The 5,243-nt window shown below is 39.0% G+C and overlaps 1 non-coding gene across 1 annotated transcript; it reads right to left on the bottom strand.

Moving 5' to 3' along the window:
* Window positions 1-3,539: 3,539 nt before the first annotated feature.
* LOC137749099 (small nucleolar RNA R71) lies at window positions 3,540-3,650 on the bottom strand. Its single transcript, XR_011070169.1, has one exon. It is a non-coding gene; the product is annotated as a small nucleolar RNA R71 (small nucleolar RNA).
* Between the last annotated feature and the right edge of the window lie 1,593 nt (window positions 3,651-5,243).

Genomic DNA, 5,243 nt, shown 5'->3' with positions numbered 1-5,243 from the left:
TTATGGATGATGTAGAATGATGTGTTTAGGGTAGGGATGGATGTAGGGGAAGGCAAGGAGTGTTTTTGGGCAGAAAATATGAAGAATGGTGAAGTATGGCAGTGTTAGAGAGAGGGAATGAATTTCTGGCGTGAATGAATGTGTATATGAGATGGTTTTCTGAATATGGAAGAGTGTGTGATTTGTGGCTGCAATGGATGCTTATTTATAGGTGAAAAAGAGGGAACATGACAGCTAGGAACTTGGTGGAAAGCTGGAAATGCATGTGGAGTGGCTGAAATTGTAAGGGGAATGCATGTGGAAATGATAGAATGTGTTGATGTGCAATGATGAATTGGGATGGCTGAAAATCTGGAGTGGGAGTGCATGTGGCTGCAATGGTAAAGGATGGGAGTGCATGTGGCTGAATTGGTGGTGAATGATTATGAATGATTATGAATGCATGTGGATAAAAGAGGGGATATGGCTGCAAGGTTAAAGGGCTAAGGTTTAAGTACATAGAATGGGCCTAAAATAGGGTGGTTTGCATGGCAAGGGAAGGGGAGAAGGAATAAGCCATGGCAAGGTTATGTAATTGGGCTAGGGCCATTGTTTTGTGTCCTAAAGTGCCTCAATTTCGTCCAACACCTTGGCTCCAAACATAAGCTATCCATTCCAAGCCCAATTTTGCTCCAAAATGCTCCAAAATGCACCTATTTGCTTCCTTAGCCATATGAACCTAGAAACACACGAAAATGGCATAAAGAACTAAAATAACTAAAGAAACACAACGTAAATGCACGAGAACAAGCCAATTAAGTCGCATAAATATGCTCCTATCACATACCTCCATAAACCGACCTTAAACCCAGAAACTCATCCAAAAACTCACCTTAGCACTTGTGCCGTGACCTAGCAAGGAAGAGGAGAAAGAAGACGAAGCCTTGGACATTTATGCATTCGAGTTGGAGTGTTGGAACGCTTCTAGGTGTAATCTATCTTTTGTTTTCAATGTTTAATTCTAATTTCCTTTGTTTCGTTATGAACATGAGAGGCTAAACTCGTTTTAGCCTAGGGATGCTTTAAAGCCATGATTATATTTATAATATGAGTTGATAAATTCCAGTTGTGATTTCATAAATTGTGAATGCAATTTACTTAACCGTTTGATGGATAACTTATTCTTGTATGTTGATTAGGGAAGCCTACTTAATTCGCATGCTTGAATTTGGTGCTAGAATATAAGGGTGTTTCACATAATCGTTACAAACTTATATTCACAAGTAGTTACGGTTGTTTTCACAATCATGTTAAGTAAATTCCTAGCATGCGTATCATGATGTCATAGTTACAAGTGCTTTGTCAATACTTATGATTTCCATTAAACGTAATGATCTTTGATTGCATCTCTATTATGATGTCATGTAGGGGACTTTTGAAGAATGCTTTGGGTTGTCGTAAAGCCCTTGTTGCATCATGTCCTCAACATCAAATGAAGGAGGAGCTTCTACTTCAATACTTCTATGAAGGTCTTCTTCCTATTGAAAGGCAAATGCTTGATGCTTTGGCGGGAGGTGCGTTGGTGGATAAAACTCCCATGGCAGCCAAGAATCTCATTGAAAACCGGGCTCTCAATGCACAACAATACGAAGGAATTGGGCAAAGGGACCCCCCACGGCAACAAGTACATGAGGTAAGTTCTCAATCTGACATTCAAACTCAATTAGCTAATCTTACTTCTCTTGTGTCTCAGATGGCCGAAGGAATGAAGATCCAAGGTCCAATTGTATGTGGCGTATGTTCTATTCAAGGTCATCCTTCGGAAAAGTGCCCTCAATTGATTGAGAATGGGGGATGGGAGAGTGCAAACGCCATTGGATTTCCAAGCCAAAATCAGTCAAGGAATGATCCATATTCCAATACATACAATCCGGGTTGGAGAGACTGTTGATGTATTATTCCTTCCTAATGCTAGAATATATTTAGTATAATGGCACAAGCAAGGGTGTCGAATCCGCAGGGACTAATTGGACCTATGTAACTACTTGTTTTGCAAGAACTCTAAGAAATGAATCAAACTAAACAAACTAGGCAGATTTGGAAATGAATCAAACTAGTCTAAATAGACAGATTTGTTGTTGTAACTTGAAAGCATGAGAAAATGAAGTAAACACAAATAAATGAATCCCTAGCTTCATTTCCATTGATACTATCCCATTACATTTGTTGTTGATTCATTTATTTGTGTTTACTTCATTTTCTCATGCTTTCAAGTTACAACAACAAATCTGTCTATTTAGACTAGTTTGATTCATTTCCAAATCTGCCTAGTTTGTTTAGTTTGATTCATTTCTTAGAGTTCTTGCAAAACAAGTAGTTACATAGGTCCAATTAGTCCCTGCGGATTCGACACCCTTGCTTGTGCCATTATACTAAATATATTCTAGCATTAGTAAGGAATAATACATCAACAAAAATGGCGCCGTTGCCGGGGACTGATTTCAGTCCCTTGTAATTGCTTGTTTGCTTGTTTGCTATTTTGATTAGTGTCAAGGTTCATAACTTGTCAAATTGATAACTGGAAGTTGATTTAAGTTGCATACATTTCATCTGTGGAAAAGAATCCCTTAGCCATTCCATTATCCATTGGTTTACATCAATTTGCTTTACAATCTGCTTTCGTTATAATCTGTCCATTTAATTGCATTTCGTCCAAATACAATTTCTCCCCATATTTTGTTAAGTTTTAGGCTTAGAATCTGTCTTATCTTGTGTTTTGAAGCATTTTGAGTCAAGCTCAAATCTAATTTTCGTCCAAAATTGAGTTTAGTGTCAAAACTGCCCAGTTTGTGTTTTTAGGCAGTTTTGAGAGTTTTTAGCTTGTTTTGAGTCTTGTGAATCTGTTTTGAGTCCTTTGAGTCCTTTCAAACGTTTTTAAGTTTATTTTTGTTCATTTCATTGTTGTTTGCTAGTATATTTTCATTCACACTTGTGTTATTTTATTTCAGGTAGTATATGTCAAATAGACTTGTTGAGTTAGGCCAAAGAATTGAACGATTGAAGGGCCACACTTTGGACAACTTTGTGCCATCAAGTTCATCCATTATCCGTGAGGAAGAGGAAGGGAATTCACCTAGTTCAACAAGTAAAGAATCTGAGCAATTTAATTGGGAAGGAGAAGAGGAGATGGCAGGCAATGAAGATGAGCTTCGAGCTTTGGAGGACTTTGCTCAACCAATCATACCAAATTCACCTTCATGCATCTTGCTGCCCACAGAAGCTAGAAACTATGATCTCAAATCTTCACATTTCCATATGTTTCCTTCATTTTATGGCTTACCTAATGAAGACCCTTTAGCTCATATTAAAGAGTTTTACAATGTTGTGAGCGGTTTACCTTTGCAGGGAGTAAGTGAAGCAAATTTGAGGATGAGAGTGTTTCCTTACACCTTGAAAGATAGGGCCAAGAGTTGGTTGATGACTCTAACACCAGGTTCCCTCACTACATGGGATGCCGTGGCTAAGAAGTTCTTGGAGAAGTTCTTTTCCACTCAAAAGACAGCCACATTAAGGGGACAAATCTTCAACTTCAAACAAGATGATGGAGAACCTTTCAATGAGTGTTGGGAGCGTTTTAAAGGCCTCTTGATACAATGTCCACACCATGGGTTACCTTTTCACTTACAAATGCAAATTTTTTATGATGGACTAACCCAAACTTGTCAATCAACTGTTGATAATGCAGCAGGTGGAGCATTGAAGAAAAAGAATGCTCAAGAGTCATATAACATTTATCAGATGTTGGGGTCTAATGCTCAACACAAAGATTTAAGGGGTAAGAAAGTTGGAGTCTATGAAACAAGTTCTAATCATGAGCTTTTGTTGCAGGTAGCTAACCTAGAAAGGAAGCTTGAATCCGTGCTCAACATGGTGCCAAAAGCAAATGAAGTGTGTGCCATTTGCAACTTACCAAACCACCCTACTCATCAATGTCCATCTAGGGAGGCTTATCCCGAGTATGTTCAAGAGCAAGTGAACCTAATGAATTCTTACAATCAAAGACCAAGGAATGATATGTATTCCAATACATATAACCCGAGTTGGAGAGACCATCCCAACCTTTCATGGAAGAACAACAATCAATTCCAAACTTTCCAACCAAAACCTGCCACTACCCTTGAGGATACGGTTAAGTTGTTAGCCCAAAACACTTTGCAATTCCAACATTCCACAAATAGCACACTCCAACAACATTCAGCCGCCCTAACCAAAATGGAGACACAATTGGGGCAGATTGCAGATGCCTTGAACCAAAGAGAGGTTGGGAAGTTTCCAAGCCAACCCGTGATACTCCAAAGGAACCAAGAGCAAGCCAAAGCAATCACTACACTTAGAAGTGGTAAGGTTATTGATAATAGAGTTGGCAATGAAGTTACTAATGAATATGATCATGTGAATGCAGGTGTCACTCAAGGAGACAATGAGAAATCAATTGAGGAACCAAGCCATGCCACTTCCTCACTAGAAGCACCAAATCTTCACAAGGCCGAGAAACCATACACTCCACCAATACCATTCCCTGGAAGACTTGCCAAGAGCAAGCAGGATAAGTCATTCAAAGAAATTTTTGATATACTAAGCAAAGTGAATGTTAACTTACCTTTGCTTAATGTCATTAGGAACATGCCGGCATATGGGAAGTTCTTCAAGGAGTTAAACAGCTACAAAAGGAAGTATGGACCACATGAGAAGGTAGTGGTGTCTGAGAATGTGAGTGCAGTTTTGCAAAGAAAACTTCCACCAAAGCTCAAGGATCCAGGCAGTTTCTCTATCAACATCACCATAGGGGACAAGAAAGAAGAGAAGGCAATGCTTGATTTGGGTGCTAGCATCAACTTAATGCCTTATTCAGTGTACCTTCAACTAGGTTTGGGAGATTTGAAAGCCACCACCATTTCATTACAACTTGCAGACAGATCCGTGAAATATCCAAGAGGTATAGTAGAAGATATTCTAGTTCAAGTTGATAAACTAATCTTGCCTGCAGATTTTGTAGTGTTGGACATGGAAAAAGCTCCTATACATGATCGTGAGTTGCCAATATTGCTTGGGAGACCTTTCATCCACGGCCAAGACCATCATTGATGTGCAAAATGGACTCCTCACTATGACAGTGTTAGGAGAGACAGTTCAATTCAAAGTGTTTGAATCTCTTTCTCATCCTTCTTCATCTCTTGATTGTTATGCCATTGATGTGCTTGATT

The sequence above is a fragment of the Pyrus communis genome, chromosome 10 (assembly GCF_963583255.1).
Source record: "Pyrus communis chromosome 10, drPyrComm1.1, whole genome shotgun sequence".
Taxonomy (NCBI): domain Eukaryota; kingdom Viridiplantae; phylum Streptophyta; class Magnoliopsida; order Rosales; family Rosaceae; genus Pyrus; species Pyrus communis.
The sequence above is the reverse complement of the archived record's forward strand: the minus strand, read 5'-3'. Positions and strand labels throughout refer to the sequence as shown.